Raw genomic sequence first — 18,763 nt, 5'->3', positions numbered from 1 at the left:
TGTTTTTCTGGATATAATCCATTGGATAAAAACTACAACCCAGCATGTCCTGCATGTCCTGACAGCCAAAGGCAAAGGCATACATTCGCTGGATGAAAATTTGGTAGAAAAACTCTGCTCGGAAATTCCTGAAAATATGCTGCACATTGAATTGAATGCGGATTCCACTGTCCCATTCACATGGCTAAATTTCTGCTGCGGAAATTCCACAGCAGACATTCTGCTTTCCGGATTCTACAAATACATTGCTTGATGACATTGCTTTTTGCTTTGATGTGACTTTTAATAATTTTTTTCTGATATATGATGTGATGAATTTCCGCAGCCGAAATTTTGGCATGTGAATGAGACAGCGGAATCTGCATTCAATTCTTTGTGAAGTATATTTTTAGGAATTTCTGAGCAGAGTTTTTCTACCAGATTTTCATCCAGTGGATTGTATGCCCTGACAGCCTTTGGCTGTCAGGGCATGCTGGATGTTGTAGTTTTGCAACAGCTGGAGGCACCCTGGTTCGTTGGGAAACAGAAACACTGGGTTAGCACAAGTGCAAAACACGTATCTAACATATTTTACATGTTCAAAACAAATGCACATTACATAAAAATGTATGTATTAACAATAAGTATACATTAAAATCACATATTTTACTATAAATATTTATATAAAAAATATAATACAAATAACCAACATGACATGTTATACATAAATCCCTTGTCAATCAAACACATCAAACACATCAATCATTCAAGCAGCATTCATTCATTCAACATTACATTATGTATTGATAAATCTTTATCAAAAATTAAAATGAGATTCTCACAATTACCTACAACATCTTTTTTTTCGTGGTACCCCGGAAAAAGGGCAAAAAAGAACAAAAAAAAAAAGTAACAAAAGGAAACTAAGTTAAATGAAAAATTTATATTATAAATTGAATACCGAATGTATCCGAAAAATCAAACCCGAAAAAATTACCGAACCGAAAATTTTACCCGAATGAAAAAAATATAACGAAACAAAATGAAAATTTCCCTTGTGCACATGTCTACTACATAGAAGCATAGCACTAGCCACGAGGATGAGTTGTGTCAAGGTGAGCCTTTGGAGCATGTTGCTTAGGTGGAGGAGGGGGATGCAGTGGCCAAGCACTATTGGGACTGGTGGTGGTAGGTGTGTTGGGGATGATGTAAGGCATCATGGTGGATGTGCTGAGAGGAAACAAGGAGACCACAATTACACATCAGAAGTTCTTACTGAGGGGAGGGATGGGGATGATGAAGAGGAGTTTAAAGATGAGGATGTCAGGAGCCCTGTTGGTCTGAGCAGCTCACAAACAGATGATGGTGATGCTAGTGCTGGATCTGCAGGCTTGAGAAAAAAAAACATTCTAGAACAGGAGCACAGTCAGGTGGTGGTGTACCTAGCTCTTTATGGTATCCTGTTGTGTGGAAATCTTTACCATTTTACCATATGCAGGAAACCAGGCACAGTGCCATATCTGCAGAGAGAAAGTAAGGCACAGCCAGGGTCTGCTGTAGAAATACTGTGTTTCTCCGAAAATAAGACTGGGTCTTATATTATTTTAGTCACAAAAAACACACTAGGGCTTATTTTCAGGGTAGGGCTTATTTATTTACGGTATGTACCTTAAAAAAACATGGGGGGCTGTAGCAATGTGGAGGATGCTGCACCCCCCATCTTCCACACTGCTACAGCCCCCCATCCTCCACACTCCTGCAGCCCCCCATCCTCCACACTGCTACAGCCCCCCATCCTCCACACTGCTACAGCCCCCCATCTTTCACACTCCTACAGCCCCCCATCCTCCACACTCCTACAGCCTGCAGGCATTACTGGCGGCCGCGGTCCGCCAGTTGATTACCCCTGGCCTAGGTCTTATTTTCGGGGTAGGGCTTATATTGCAGCCCACCCTGATAATCCTGCTAGGGCTTACTTTCGGGGTAGGGTTTATTTTCGGGGAAACACGGTAGGCCTCTTTGTCAGCACATTAAGAGGTATCACCTTAGTCCAGTGCCTTAGTCCACCAATGCCTGCTGTCTGGTGGCTACAGCTAACCCTACCTCACCACTGCCTGCTGTCCGCTGGCTAAAATTGCGACTAGTCCCTGCTGTGCACAATTATGTGGGAAAGAGGGTGGGTACGATCATTTAGTTGTCATAGTGCAGACCAGTGCATACAGTGCAAAATTTGACTACTTCCAGCCAGACATGGGCCTGGACAAATTTGAAACACTTCTTTTATTAAATTTACACTAGTAATAACAGTTATACACACAGTAAAATGTAACTTTACTCACTGTTTCAATAACTTCAGATTATAAATTGGATTTGCAATGAACTATTAATACGTATAACAATCACAGCAGCTGTAGGATGTGAAGTCCTTATATTTCCATATTGATTTGCAACAGTTTCTGGTAGAAGAAACTTCACCCTTCAGTCTTTGAAAAAAAATAATAATAATTTTTTAACCCCTGCTGTACACAGGCTACTACCGGTCTCTGTAGCCTGGCCGCACCCTTGCTGCTGCTACTTCCAGCTAGGCCTGGGCTGTCTTGCTGGCAAATTTTTAATAAAATCAAATTTTTTAACATCATGCTGTACACAGGCTCCTACCAGTCCTTGTAGTCTGGCCTCACCCTTGCTGCTACTACTTCCAGTAAGGCCCAGGCTACCATAATTGAGCCTTAAAAACAGTTAAATACATTCTTAGCAGTGTTGTATAGGGCTTTAGAGCTTTATGGAAAAGTATGGAAAAGTTCAGTGAGCCCAGCAAGTCGAACTTTTCAAAAGTTTGTTCAACTCTAATTATAAGGCCATTAACTAATTCATTATGCAATATTATTACTTAAGGATATGTTCACATGGGCAGGGTCTACTGCAAGATTCCCACTATAAGTTTAGGCAGCGGCAGGTTTTCCACATGGGGACAGTGTGGGGGCCTAAGTACTACCAATAGATGAATACCAATCGATGAAGTAGTTGGAGTTATCAGACTTATAGATCTTAACCCCTATACGATCTCTACAACGGGTCCCATCTCTAACCTTGGTGCACTGTGGCCCCCACCTTCCAAGATAAACATGTCTCGAGAGTGATGTCCCGCTCCAATCACCGGCTGCACTGATGTCCCATCTCAGCCCATGACTGGTGGAGCCAGCCGTCCCTCCCAAGACCAATTTGTCTTGAAAGGTGGGGGCCAGAGCGCTCCCAAGTAACAGACAGGCTCTGTTCTGGAGACACTTATCCTGTGGATAGAAGATGATATTTAGTCTCTCTAAGTAACAGTGAACACAATATAAGAAGAAATTATGTACCTGATGCAAAAGTAAGACAAAAGTAAAACCTATGCTCACCAATTGTGGACCCAGACCTCCACTTCAGTGGGAGGAAAAGTAAAGCAAGGCAAAAGCGCAAACCACTGAACCACTATGCTTTCTGCGTTCTTCCTATTAGACCATCCAGAATAGTCATAATGCTGTTATAGTGATATATTTTTAAAGCTACTTTTACTATTTAGGTTCCTTGTTTTTCTTCCAAGGTGAGATTATTCTCATGACTGAAAAAAATGTGGAGAATGAGTTGTGTACGGGGCCCAATATATGATTTTCTAGTGCCACCTAGTGGTCCTATTTGATTTTACACAAATTGCTTAAAAATAAATGAATGAATGAATTAATTATGTAAAAAAATAACTCTCACATTGAATTGCAGTAACAATACAAAGCATTGTACAACAATAATATAGACAGCATATCACTGTAATACTCTTCAAGAACCACACTATGTAGAATGTAGGTAATTTCATGTCAGGAGGCCATTATATCACTGTGTTCACCCAGCAGAGTACATAATAGGCAATCCCTTAATCCCTCAAGGATGTGGCCTGTTTTGGCCTTTGGGACATAGCAATTTCTAATTTTTCATCCTTATTTTAAGAGAGCCATAACTTTTATATTTTTATGTCAGCACAGTCATGTGAGGGCTAAATGAACTAAAAGCAAATAAAGTTCTCTAAATATAGCCCATTCCCCTCCTATAGCCCCTCCTCCTCCCATTGCCATTCCCCTCATTTTATAGAGCCCATTCCCCTCATATAGCCCATTCCCCTCATAAAGCCCATTTCCTTCAAATAGCTTATTCCCCTCCTATATCCCATTTCCTTCTTATAGCCATTCCCCTCATATAGTCCATTCCCCTCCTGTAGCCAATTCTGCTTTTTTTCTTTTTTTTTAGAAATACACACATCCACAAAAAAAAAAATACAAAAAAAAAAAAAACAACCAACAAGGTTGGAACAATAATAATAATAATAATAATAGTCATAATTAACTTCAGTCATTATTTTCCATACCTTGGTCCTTAAAGATATCCTCCTCTGTGTCTTCTCCTTCTGGGGATGCTCTATCTATATAAGCAAACCTATACTGAAGAGCTCAAAAGTTTCACACAGTCAGGGGTTTCCTGGAATTGTGTCCAACGTGTGAAGAAATTTTTCCTTAGAATCGTGGGAAACAGAAATCAAGTCTTCCATACACATTAAGTCATTCCCCTTTGCAAACCATTGTGCAACTGATGGAGCTACTTTTTACTTCCATAGCAATCGAGTGCAAGATGCATGCCGTGATTAAGAAACAAAGTAAAGAGCATTTGTACATTTTCACTGTGCTAAAGAAGAAGCAAAGCGGGTGTTACCTGTATATTTTCCACAATCACTCTATTAATTGTGGTTCTGAGGACACACCAAAATTTGGACAAGGCCGAGCATGACCAAAAAATATGAAAGATGGTGCCCTCTGAGTTTCACATCGCCAACATGCTAAAGATTCTTGTGGCTTTATACTGTAAATTCAGCTTGGCACTCTGTACCATCTTGCTCCATTCCCTTCCAATAGCCCATTCCCCTTCTAATGCAATTCTCCTAATTTCATATAGCCATTCCCCTCATTTCATATAGCCATTTCCCTCACAGACATTTCCTTACTTTTAAATAGCCATTCCACTCATCAAGGTATATTACTACCTAAAATATCTATCTTATAGTATAACAGTTTGTTCTTTAAGGAGGCAGCAACCCATCAATAGCTGATGGGTATAGGCAGCTGCCTAGAGATGTCCCCCCGGGAAGAGTGAAATCTGGGACACGCATCAGCGATGCCTGCTTACTTTTGGAGCCCATGAAGCTGGTTTCACCAGCAGTATCCTCCTCCTACAAGCATAAACATGTTTTCCTTGGCATCACTTTGTCCAAGGAGGAGGACATTAGATCCTGCATAACAGCTTCACCAGGGGAGAGATTTTTATCACCTAGTCCTTTTGGCTTGATTTCTTAGGTATGAAATGGAACTGTGATATGGTTGCTCACTCTATATTCTTCCCAGAGAGAGAGAGAGAGAGAGAGAGAGAGAGAGAGAGAGAGCACTGGAATGAGATCCAAATGGTCAGAGTGGCATAGCAGGTCATACCCCACCCAACAAACTTTTCTCTCAGAGATGGGCTGTTTTTGACTTATCAGGCCTTTATGTCTTTTTTGCTTATAGAGTATGAAATGGCACTTAGAAACTCCATAGGCATCCCAGATATACAGACAAGATGTACTGCTTTCTATTACCGTGACCTTGGTTCAAAAAGACACGGTCAACCAAACCCTTAAGAATATGCATTGGCTCCCCCTCACAACTCAAAAGTTTTATGAGCCTCCAAGTTGGTCACATAAATGAAGGTCTGAACCATAATAAGAGATGCCATGCTAGATGCCTTGAGTAGGGGTCTAGCATGGCATCTCTTATTATGGTTCAGACCTTCATTTATGTGACCAACATCAGAAGGGCCTGTCAGCTTACTTTAGCTGGCAAGGCGTAACTGGCCTCCAAATCTCATAACATTGTGACTAGCAATCTATTTGGCCCCGACTTCATGCAAGAGGTAAAGGGTAGATATAAACCAAGGAAGTCCTTTGCCGACCTTAAAAACCCTTCTAGGTGCCAGAGGAAAAAAAAAAAGGAGGAAACGCCACCTTCAAACACAGCTACAGAAGACAGCCATCAGGTGAGAGTTCAATCTTCCACGCCCTCCAAATGCTTAGGGGCTTGGAAACATTGTTTCAGACTGTTAAGTCTTGAAACACATAAAACACACCCACTCCTTACTATTAAAAAAGTATCCTTTCCAGGAAAAATAACCATTTCCTTATAAAAGCAATGCTTGATCCAGTTTTGGAAATTGCACTTGCACTTTTCAGTCCTCAAATCAGACGGATTGGTGAGACCTGTTCTCAGCATGCCTAAACACATTTCTAAAACGAAACATTTCCAAATGGAAAATATCACAGACTTACGGTTCCTACTAGACCAAAACAGGCTTGAAAGACGTGTTCTATGCTATACCCATGAATCCAAAATCCAAGATGCCATATACCTTTTCAAAGGTCATGAGAGTCGTCATCTCATGTCAGAATAATAAGCGTGTACTTAGATGATACTCATATGCCTACTTTGGAACACAGTTTTCTTAAAAAATTTTGAAAAATCAGACCTTTCTTCTACACAATCCCTGATTTTCCTTTAATTCACTCAGAATACCCTACTTTCATGGTATCAGAGAAAAAATGGTGAAAGCTTAAGAGACCAGTCTCTATACATGTTATAGTCCAATCCAATTATGTTTAGTGAACTAGCTAGCCTAATTTGTCAGATTGTAGCCATGAGACCAGGGTTCCAGATGGCACTGTCCATATGTGGCCAGATGCTCAACTTTCTCCTGAAACACGGGTCTCCCTGGGACTCTGTGATTCGCCTACGCTCAATGATACTGAGAAAGCTGGAAGCATTGTAGCGTCTAGACCTCCCACATCTGTGTCCACTAAAACAACCAACTCTGGACTTGAAGATCACATCAGATGCCTTTTTACTGGGATAAGGAGCCTTCTCACCCACTGGAGCAATCAGAGAGAAATGGCAGGGCCCATATTTTAGCCTATACATAAATCTCCTAGAGCTCAGAGCAGCTTAACTAGGTCTGCAGAAACTGTTACTTGCAGATGAGACAGTTCTGTCCTTCTCCAGATGGACAAAAGGATGCCTGTGGTATGTCAACTAAATAGGGGGATCTCTGGTCTTGGGCTGAAGCTCACAATCTAGATCTGAAAGCTCAGTATTTGCATGTCCAAACAAATAAGGTGGTGGATGCACTGTCCAGAAACAAAATGTCTTTCTCCACTTTCTCAATAAAACCAAGGACAGAGCATGTAAAACCCCTTAATAATGATAACGGGGAGGTGGTCACTGCAGATCAGGAGAAGGCAGAGCTACTGAATGGGTTTTTTAGTTCTGTACATAGGAGCTGGCTTAATGTAGATATAGTCTAAGGTAAATGAAGTAAAGTAAATTTAAGAAAATCTCCAAGACCAGGAAGATTGCACCCAAGAGTTATTAGAGAACTCAGTTCAGTAATTTTTGTACCCTTGCTCAAAATGTTTTAGATTCCCTGGTGTCTGGTATTGTGCTGACAGACTGGTGCAAGGCAAATGTGATGCCAATGTTCAATAAGGGCTTTAGGGCTTCTCCAGGTCACTATAGACCGGTAAGCTTAACGTGCATTTTGGGAAAAGAGTTTGAAGGCCTCTGTCAGGAACTGGACTGGTATGCGGGTAGGATACGGGTAGTGGATCCTCTGAGTCAGTGAGGCGATGACGTGGGCCGTACCAGGGGACCGGTTCTAAGAAGTTACTGGTTTTCATCAGAGCCCGCCGCAAGGCAGGATGGACTTGCTGCGGCGGTAACTCCCAGGTCATATCCCCTGATAGCGACTCGACCTCACTGACAGCTGGGATAGGCGTGGTAAACAAGGACAAGGCGAAGGCAAGGTCGGACGTAGCAAGAGGTCAAGGCAGGTGGCAAGGTTCGTAGTCAGGGGCAACGGCAAAGGGTCTGGATACACAGGCTAGGGATACACACAAAACGCTTTCTCTGGGCACTAGGGCAACAAGATCCGGCAAGGACAGGAAGGGGAAGTGGGTTTTTATACGTTTTGGACTGATTGGGCCAGGCACCAATTAATGGTTCACTGGCCCTTTAAATCTCAGCAAGTTGGCGCGCGCGCGCCCTAAGGAGCTGGGCCGCGCGCCGGGAGCAAGTAGCAGCGGGAGGATGGTGAGTGACATGGGATGCGATCCGTGAGCGGGGACGTCCCGCCATGCAGATCGCATCCCTGCCGCTGAGAGGGGGACAGCGCTCTTGGACAGGAGCAGTGACCGGAGCGCTGTTAGAGGGAGAATGCTGCGAGCACTCCGGGGAAGCAGCGGGACCCGGAGCACTCGGCGTTACAGTACCCCCCCTTGGGTCTCCCCCTCTTTTTGGAACCCAGAAATTTATGAATTAGCTCCTTGTCAAGAATATTGACCTCGGGTTCCCAAGACCTCTCTTCGGGGCCACAATTCTCCCAATCAATAAGATAAAATCTTTTACCTCGGACGACCTTGGAGGCGAGAATCTCTTTCACGGAGAAGACATCAGAGGAGCCAGTGACAGGAGCAGGAACGGTGACCTTGGGGGAATAGCGGTTAAGTATGAGAGGTTTGAGAAGGGAGACATGAAAAGAGTTAGGAATACGAAGAGAAGGAGGAAGATGGAGCTTGTAGGAGACAGAATTGATTTGGTTTTTGATTTTAAATGGCCCGAGGTGCCGGGGACCCAGCTTGTAGCTAGGGACACAAAACTGTATGTATTTGGAAGAGAGCCACACTTTGTCACCAGGGGCAAAGACAGGAGGAGTTCTTCTCTTTTTATCCACATGTCTCTTCATGCGAGAAGAGGCCAGTAAGAGCAACTTTTGAGTCTCCTTCCAGATAGAGGAGAAGTCCCGAGTTAATTCATCCATGGCAGGAACTCCAGATGAAGTGGGAATGGGGAGGGGGGGCAGCAGGTGACGGCCGTACACCACAAAAATGGAGATTTGGAGGAAGACTCAGAATTTTTGAAATTGTACGAGAATTCAGCCCAGGGCAGAAGGTTGACCCAATCATCTTGACGGGAGGAGACAAAATGTCGCAAGTAGTCACCAAGAATCTGGTTCACTCTTTCCACTTGTCCATTGAATTGAGGGTGATAGGAGGAAGAGAAATTCAATTTGATCTTTAATTGATTGCAGAGTGCTCTCCAAAATTTTGAAACAAATTGAACGCCTCTATCAGAGACGATATGGGTGGGAAGCCCGTGGAGATGAAAAATCTGCAGAAAAAATTGCTTCGCCAACTGTGGCGCAGAAGGAAGGCCAGGAAGCGGGACAAAATGAGCCATTTTGGAAAAAGATTAACGACCACCCAAATGACAGTGTTGCCATGAGATAAAGGAAGGTCAGTGATGAAGTCCATGGCTATGTGGGACCAAGGCTGTTCAGGCACCGGCAGAGGAAGGAGAAGACCTGCAGGCTTCAGGCGTGGAGTCTTGTCACGTGCACACACTGTACAGGCCGTACGAAATCGGTCACATCTTTTTCCAGGGAAGACCACCAATAGTGTCTGGCAATCAACTGTATAGATATTTTGATTCCAGCGTGACCAGATGGGAGGAATGACCCCATTTGAGAGTCCGGAGGCGAAGACGCGGTGGAACATAAGTTTTTCCTGGAGGAATTGGCACCAGAGAAGCAGGAGCAAAAGAGATCAGACACTCAGGAGGTATGATGTGCTGAGGAAGAGTTTCGGCTTCAGAGGCATCGGTGGAACGTGATAGAGCATCAGCCCTGATATTTTTGTCTGCAGGACAAAAATGGATTTGATAATTGAAGCGGGCAAAAAACAACGACCATCTGGCCTAGCGAGGATTTAACCGCTGGGCGGATTGAAGATAAGACAGGTTTTTATGGTCAGTGTAAATGGTGATGGAATGAAGGGATCCCTCCAGGAGATGTCTCTATTCCTCAAGTGCCAACTTGATGGCCAACAGTTCACAGTCTCCTGTAGAATAGTTTTTTTCAGGAGGAGAAAAAGTTTTGGAGAAAAAAAGATTTTTCCCTTAGCGGTTTTTTGGAGAAGGACAGCTCCAGCTCCCACTGAGGAGGCGTCAACCTCAAGGAAGAAAGGCTTCAGAGGATCTGGCCTGGAGAAGACTGGTACAGAGGCGAAGGTGGCCTTAAGGCGAGTAAAAGCTTCATCAGCTTGAGGAGGCCAGGACCTCGGATTTGCGTTTTTCTTTGTCAGTGCCACAATAGGAGCAACGATGATGGAGAAGTGGGAAATAAACTGACGATAGTAGTTGGCGAATCCGAGGCGAGGCTAATCCAAGACCGCGGAGAGCTTGTCAGGATCCATTTGAAGACCTTGTCCAGAGACCAGGTATCCCAGGAAAGGAAAACAGCTGCATTCAAAAAGGCATTTTTCAAATTTGTAAAGATGATTTACACGAAGGCGCTGGAACACATGACGGACATGGAGCCGGTGTTCCTCTAGGTTGGAGGGAAAAATTAGGATGTCGTCTAAATAGACAACAACGCAGGTATACAGTAAGTCCCGAAAAATTTCATTGACAAAATCTTGAAATACTGCAGGGGCGTTGCAAAGTCCAAATGGCATGACGAGATATTCGAAGTGGCCATCTCTGGTGTTAAAAGCGGTTTTCCACTCATCTCCTTCTCAAATTCTGATGAGGTTATAAGCGCCCCTGAGGTCGAGTTTAGTGAAAATGTTTGCTCCACGCAGACGGTCAAAGATTTCCGAGATGAGAGGCAGAGGGTATTGTTTTTTGACTGTGATTTTGTTGAGGCCACGATAGTCTATGCAGGGGCGTAGCGAACCGTCCTTCTTGGCAATGAAGAAGAACCCCGCTCCGGCTGGAGAAGAAGACTTCCTGATGAAACCTCTCTTTAGATTCTCCTGTATGTATTCAGTCATGGCCTTAGTTTCAGGAGCGGAGAGAGGATAAATTCTGCCACGGGGCGGTGTGGTACCAGGGAGAAAGTGAATAGGGCAGTCGTAGGGTCTATGTGGTGGTAAGACCTCTGCCTGCTTCTTACAGAAGACGTCAGAAAAGTCCTGATAGACCTTTGAAAGGCCAGGCAATGGAGTAGTGATGGAGACTTGGCTGGTTGGTACAGACTTGAGGCAACGTCTGTGGCAGGAAGAGCCCCAGGATTTAATGTCCCCAGTGGTCTAGTAGACGGTAGGAGTGTGACGCTGGAGCCAGGGCAGGCCAAGAAGGATGTCAGAGGTACAGTTAGGCAAAACAAAAAATTATATTTTTTCTTGATGGAGAACACCAACGGTCATGAGGAAGGGTTCAGTGCGGTAACGCACGGTGCAGTCCAGATTTTCTCCGTTAACAGAAGAAATGAAGAAGGTTTTGATGAGACGGGTAACAGGAATGTTGAATTTGTTGATAAATGAGGCTTCAATAAAGTTTCCTGCAGAACCTGAGTCCGGGAAGGCCACCGCAGAGAAGGAGGAATTAGCGGATGGAGAACTCCGCACCGGAATAGTCAGGCGTGGAGAGGATGAATTCACACCTAGTAACGCCTCTCCCACGTTAACTAGGTGCGTGCGTTTCCCTGACGCGGAGGGCTAATAGGGCAGTCCTTAAGGAAATGTTCAGTACTAGCGCAGTACAGGCACAAATTTCCATTTCTGCGGCAAGTCCTCTCTTCTTGGGTCAGGCGAGACCGATCCACTTGCATAGCCTCCTCGGCGGGAGGCACAGGAGTAGGTTGCAAAGGACTCTGGAGGAGAACGCCGCGAGTGCTCCGGGGAAGCAGCGGGACCCGGAGCGCTCGGCGTTATAGCCTCTTAAGGAACTACATTATAAATTATAAAGTATTATAAATGATAGCCAGAATGGGTTTACTGAGGATAGAAGGTCAAACCAACCTAATTTGCTTCTTTAAAGTGAGCTGGAGAGGGTACAGAGACATGCATCTAAACTAATAAGGGGCATGGAACATCTTACCTATGAGGAAAGATTAAAATAATTACATTTGTTTATGTCACGATGCCGGCTGGCAGGTAGTGGATCCTCTGTGCCAGAGAGGGATTGGCGTGGACCGTGCTAGAGGATCGGTTCTAAGTCACTACTGGTTTTCACCAGAGCCCGCCGCAAAGCGGGATGGTCTTGCTGCGGCGGTAGTGACCAGGTCGTATCCCCTAGCAACGGCTCAACCTCTCTGGCTGCTGAAGATAGGCGCGGTACAAGGGAGTAGACAGAAGCAAGGTCGGACGTAGCAGAAGGTCGGGGCAGGCAGCAAGGATCGTAGTCAGGGGCAACGGCAGGAGGTCTGGAACACAGGCTAGGAACACACAAGGAAACGCTTTCACTGGCACTAAGGCAACAAGATCCGGCGAGGGAGTGAAGGGGAAGTGAGGTGATATAGGGAAGTGCACAGGTGTAAACACTAATTGGAACCACTGCGCCAATCAGCGGCGCAGTGGCCCTTTAAATCGCAGAGACCCGGCGCGCGCGCGCCCTAGGGAGCGGGGCCGCGCGCGCCGGGACAGAACTGACGGAGAGCGAGTCAGGTACGGGAGCCGGGGTGCGCATCGCGAGCGGGCGCTACCCGCATCGCGAATCGCATCCCGGCCAGAGGCGGTATCGCAGCGCCCCGGGTCCGTGGAACCGACCGGAGCGCTGCAGTGAGAGGAGTGTAGCGAGCGCTCCGGGGAGGAGCGGGGACCCGGAGCGCTCGGCGTAACAGTACCCCCCCCCTTGGGTCTCCCCCTCTTCTTGGAGCCTGAGAACCTGAGGACCAGACTTTTGTCCAGGATATTGTCCTCAGGTTCCCAGGACCTCTCTTCTGGACCACAACCCTCCCAATCCACTAAAAAGAAGGTTTTCCCTCTGACCTTTTTAGATGCTAAAATTTCTTTGACGGAGAAGATGTCCGAGGAGCCGGAGACAGGAGTGGGGGGAACAGATTTGCGAGAGAAACGGTTAATGATAAGTGGTTTAAGAAGAGAAACATGAAAGGCATTAGGAATACGAAGAGAAGGAGGAAGAAGAAGTTTGTAAGAGACAGGATTAATCTGGCGCAAAATCTTGAAAGGACCAAGATAGCGTGGTCCCAACTTATAGCTAGGGACACGGAAGCGGACATATTTGGCGGAGAGCCATACCTTGTCTCCAGGGGAAAAAATGGGAGGAGCTCTTCTTTTCTTATCCGCGAATCTCTTCATGCGTGAAGAAGCCTGTAAGAGAGAATTTTGGGTCTCTCTCCATATGATGGAGAGATCACGAGAAATTTCATCCACAGCGGGCAGACCAGAGGGCAAGGGGGTAGGGAGGGGGGGAAGAGGGTGACGGCCGTACACCACGAAAAACGGGGATTTGGAGGAAGATTCAGAGATTCTGAAATTATACGAGAATTCGGCCCAAGGTAGAAGATCTGCCCAGTCATCCTGGCGGGAGGAAACAAAATGTCGTAAATAGTCACCCAAGATCTGGTTAATTCTTTCTACTTGTCCATTGGATTGAGGATGGTATGCAGAAGAAAAATTTAATTTAATCTTGAGTTGTTTACAGAGAGCCCTCCAGAATTTAGACACAAATTGGACGCCTCTATCCGAGACGATCTGCGTAGGCAACCCGTGAAGACGAAAAATGTGTACAAAAAATTGTTTAGCCAACTGAGGCGCTGAAGGAAGACCAGGAAGAGGGATGAAATGTGCCATTTTGGAGAATCGATCAACGACCACCCAAATAACAGTGTTGCCATGGGATGGGGGTAAGTCAGTAATAAAATCCATACCAATCAGAGACCAAGGTTGTTCGGGAACAGGCAGAGGAAGAAGAAAACCAGCGGGCTTCTGGCGAGGAGTCTTATCCCGGGCACAGATAGTGCAGGCTCGCACAAAGTCCACCACATCAGTCTCTAGAGTCGGCCACCAATAGAAGCGAGAGATGAGTTGCACAGATTTCTTGATGCCCGCATGACCTGCGAGATGGGAGGAGTGACCCCATTTGAGGATTCCGAGGCGTTGGCGTGGAGAAACAAAGGTCTTTCCTGGAGGAGTTTGCCTGATGGAGGCTGGAGAAGTGGAAATCAGGCAGTCAGGAGGAATGATGTGTTGAGGAGAGAGTTCAATTTCAGAAGCATCTGAGGAACGAGAGAGAGCATCGGCCCTAATGTTCTTATCAGCAGGCCGAAAGTGAATTTCAAAATTAAATCGGGCAAAGAACAGAGACCACCTGGCCTGACGAGGATTCAGCCGTTGGGCAGACTCGAGGTATGAGAGGTTCTTGTGATCGGTGTAAATAATAACTGGAAATCTTGATCCCTCCAGCAGATGCCTCCATTCCTCAAGTGCTAATTTAATGGCTAGAAGCTCTCGATCCCCGATGGAGTAGTTCCTCTCCGCCGGAGAGAAGGTCCTAGAAAAAAACCCACAAGTAACAGCATGCCCGGAAGAGTTTTTTTGTAGAAGGACAGCTCCAGCTCCCACTGAGGAGGCATCAACCTCCAATAGGAAGGGTTTAGATGGGTCAGGTCTGGAGAGCACGGGAGCCGAAGAGAAGGCGGACTTGAGTCGTTTAAAGGCGTCTTCCGCTTGAGGAGGCCAAGACTTGGGATCGGCATTTTTTTTGGTTAAAGCCACAATAGGAGCCACAATGGTAGAAAAATGTGGAATAAATTGCCTGTAATAATTGGCGAACCCCAAAAAACGTTGGATGGCACGGAGTCCGGAGGGGCGTGGCCAATCTAAGACGGCAGAGAGTTTATCTGGATCCATTTGTAGTCCCTGGCCAGAGACCAAGTATCCTAGAAAAGGAAGAGATTGGCATTCAAACAGACATTTCTCAATTTTAGCATAGAGTTGATTGTCACGAAGTCTCTGAAGAACCATACGGACATGCTGGCGGTGTTCTTCTAGATTGGCCGAAAAAATTAGGATATCATCAAGATATACAACAACACAGGAGTATAACAGATCACGAAAAATTTCATTAACAAAGTCTTGGAAGACAGCAGGGGCGTTGCACAGGCCAAAGGGCATGACCAGATACTCAAAGTGTCCATCTCTGGTGTTAAATGCTGTTTTCCACTCATCCCCCTCTCTGATGCGGATGAGGTTATAGGCACCTCTTAAGTCCAATTTAGTAAAGATGTGGGCACCTTGGAGGCGATCAAAGAGTTCAGAGATGAGGGGTAAGGGGTAGCGGTTCTTAACCGTGATTTTATTAAGTCCGCGGTAGTCAATGCAAGGACGTAGAGAGCCATCTTTTTTGGACACAAAGAAAAATCCGGCTCCGGCAGGAGAGGAGGATTTACGGATAAAGCCCTTTTTTAGATTCTCCTGGACGTATTCAGACATGGCAAGAGTCTCTGGGGCAGAGAGAGGATAAATTCTGCCCCGGGGTGGAGTAGTGCCCGGGAGGAGGTCGATAGGACAATCATAAGGCCTGTGAGGAGGTAGAGTCTCCGCTTGTTTTTTGCAGAAAACATCCGCGAAGTCCATATAGGCCTTAGGGAGACCGGTTACTGGAGGAAGCACAGAGTTACGGCAAGGGTTACTGGGAACCGGTTTTAGACAGTCCTTGGAACAAGAGGGCCCCCAACTCTTGATCTCCCCAGTGGACCAATCCAGGGTTGGGGAATGAAGTTGAAGCCAGGGAAGTCCAAGGAGAATTTCCGAGGTGCAATTGGGGAGGACCAAAAGTTCAATCCTCTCGTGATGAGATCCGATGCTCATTAGAAGGGGCTCCGTGCGGAAACGTATGGAACAGTCCAATCTTTCATTGTTTATACAATTGATGTAAAGGGGTCTGGTGAGACTGGTCACTGGGATGTTGAACCTGTTGACGAGAGAGGCCAAAATAAAATTTCCTGCAGATCCAGAGTCCAAGAAGGCCACAGAAGAGAAGGAGAAGGCAGAGGCAGACATCCGCACAGGCACAGTAAGACGTGGAGAAGCAGAGTGGACATCAAGGATTGTCTCACCTTTGTGCGGAGTCAGGGTACGTCTTTCCAGGCGGGGAGGGCGGATAGGACAATCCCTCAGGAAGTGTTCGGTACTAGCACAGTACAGGCAGAGGTTCTCCATGCGGCGTCGTGTCCTCTCTTGAGATGTCAGGCGAGACCGGTCGACCTGCATAGCCTCCACGGCGGGAGGCACAGGAACAGATTGCAGGGAACCAGAGGAGAGAGGAGCCGAGGAGAAGAAACGCCTCGTGCGAACAGAGTCCATATCTTGGCGGAGCTCCTGACGCCTTTCGGAAAAACGCATGTCAATGCGAGTGGCTAGGTGAATAAGTTCATGAAGATTAGCAGGCATTTCTCGTGCGGCCAGAACATCTTTAATGTTGCTGGATAGGCCTTTTTTAAAGGTCGCGCAGAGGGCCTCATTGTTCCAGGATAATTCAGAAGCAAGAGTACGGAATTGTACGGCATACTCGCCAACGGAAGAATTACCCTGGACCAGGTTCAACAGGGCAGTCTCAGCAGAAGAGGCTCGGGCAGGTTCCTCAAAGACACTTCGAATTTCCGAGAAGAAGGAGTGTACAGAGGCAGTGACGGGGTCATTGCGGTCCCAGAGCGGTGTGGCCCAAGCCAGGGCTTTTCCAGACAGCAGGCTGACTACGAAAGCCACCTTAGACCTTTCAGTGGGGAACTGGTCCGACATCATCTCCAAGTGTAATGAACATTGGGAAAGGAAGCCACGGCAAAGCTTAGAGTCCCCATCAAATTTATCCGGCAAGGATAGTCGTAGTCCAGAAGCGGCCACTCGCTGCGGAGGAGGTACAGGAGCTGGCGGAGGAGATGGTTGCTGGAGCTGTGGTAGTAACTGTTGTAGCATAACAGTCAGTTGAGACAGCTGTTGGCCTTGTTGCGCAATCTGTTGTGACTGCTGGGCGACCACCGTGGTGAGGTCAGCGACAACTGGCAGAGGAACTTCAGCGGGATCCATGGCCGGATCTACTGTCACGATGCCGGCTGGCAGGTAGTGGATCCTCTGTGCCAGAGAGGGATTGGCGTGGACCGTGCTAGAGGATCGGTTCTAAGTCACTACTGGTTTTCACCAGAGCCCGCCGCAAAGCGGGATGGTCTTGCTGCGGCGGTAGTGACCAGGTCGTATCCCCTAGCAACGGCTCAACCTCTCTGGCTGCTGAAGATAGGCGCGGTACAAGGGAGTAGACAGAAGCAAGGTCGGACGTAGCAGAAGGTCGGGGCAGGCAGCAAGGATCGTAGTCAGGGGCAACGGCAGGAGGTCTGGAACACAGGCTAGGAACACACAAGGAAACGCTTTCACTGGCACTAAGGCAACAAGATCCGGCGAGGGAGTGAAGGGGAAGTGAGGTGATATAGGGAAGTGCACAGGTGTAAACACTAATTGGAACCACTGCGCCAATCAGCGGCGCAGTGGCCCTTTAAATCGCAGAGACCCGGCGCGCGCGCGCCCTAGGGAGCGGGGCCGCGCGCGCCGGGACAGAACTGACGGAGAGCGAGTCAGGTACGGGAGCCGGGGTGCGCATCGCGAGCGGGCGCTACCCGCATCGCGAATCGCATCCCGGCCAGAGGCGGTATCGCAGCGCCCCGGGTCCGTGGAACCGACCGGAGCGCTGCAGTGAGAGGAGTGTAGCGAGCGCTCCGGGGAGGAGCGGGGACCCGGAGCGCTCGGCGTAACAGTTTAGTCTTCAGAAGAGACATTTAAGGGGGGGGGGGATATGATAAACTTATATAAGTATATAAATATCCCTCAAAGACAAGAGGGCAATCCCTCCTTCTGAAGAAAAAAAGGTTTAGTCTCCAGGGGTGACAAGCCTTCTTTACAATAAAAAAAAAATGAATTTATGGAACAGTTTACCTCAGGAACTGGTAACAGCAGGAACAGTAGTGGGTTTCAAAACAGGGTTAGGTAAATCCCTAGACCCAAATAACATTAATGTTTATGCAGAAAAATAGAATCACATCCCTTCCCCTTCATTGAACCATAACCCTTCCCTTCAATTCCCTGGTTGAATTTTATGGACATATGTCTTTTTTTCATTCTACTAATTTCCAAAAATAGTGTCTCGAAATAGCGCAAAACGAACCAAAGCTGATACAAAGTAGATAACATTTATTAGGTCCACTATAAACGTGTTTTTGGAAGATAACTTTGTTCTTCAGATAACAGAACAGAAGAAGGAGGTTATCCTCTAAATACGCATTTGTATACTTTGGATCAGCTTTGGTTCATTTTGTACTATTTTGAGACACTATTTTTGGCAATTGGCTTTTTTCCTTGGTGCATGTATAGGTCCCCCCTGCCTGCCAATGAGGGGTGTCACATTGACTCATAATTGCAAAGAATCTGCATCCACAACAGAACCCAGTTCTCCTCGGAGTGGGATTGATTTGCCTTGCATAGAGTTGTGGCTACACCACAACCCACCCAGGTTAGCAATTCATTTGGTCGTTGATACAGGCATTTGCGTATTCTCTCTGTTATTACCCTCTGTAGACTCCACCTGTGCCTTTTCTTTTTCCCTGGATGTGCTTTAACCGTACTAACTATGGCCCAGATTTATCAAAGTATGTGAGAGAAAAACTGGAGAGATTTTACCCATAACAACCAATCACAGCTCAGCTTTCATTTTACCTCAGCTCATATAGATATTAAAGCTGAGCTGTGATTGGTCACTGTGGGTAAAATCTCTACAGTTTCTCTCTCGCACACTTTGATGAATCAGGGCCTATGTAACTATGGATGACCCTCAATACATAAAATAATGCTTTAACTTCTGCTAGAACATGGATCCTGTTTTATTCACATTGGCCCAGA

At 46.4% G+C, this 18,763-nt stretch overlaps 1 protein-coding gene across 1 annotated transcript in view; it reads right to left on the bottom strand.

Annotated features, from left to right (window-relative positions):
* The window catches only part of MYOZ1 (myozenin 1), a 127,243-nt gene extending 108,708 nt beyond the window's left edge, over positions 1-18,535 (bottom strand). Inside the window, exon 1 of the mRNA XM_056530683.1 lies at positions 18,434-18,535. The gene's annotated coding sequence lies outside the window, so the exon portion shown is untranslated. The remainder of the gene's footprint in view (positions 1-18,433) is intronic.
* Positions 18,536-18,763: the final 228 nt, after the last annotated feature.

Source organism: Hyla sarda, chromosome 7 (assembly GCF_029499605.1).
Source record: "Hyla sarda isolate aHylSar1 chromosome 7, aHylSar1.hap1, whole genome shotgun sequence".
Lineage (NCBI taxonomy): Eukaryota > Metazoa > Chordata > Amphibia > Anura > Hylidae > Hyla > Hyla sarda.
This window is presented reverse-complemented; position numbering and strand designations above follow the sequence as displayed.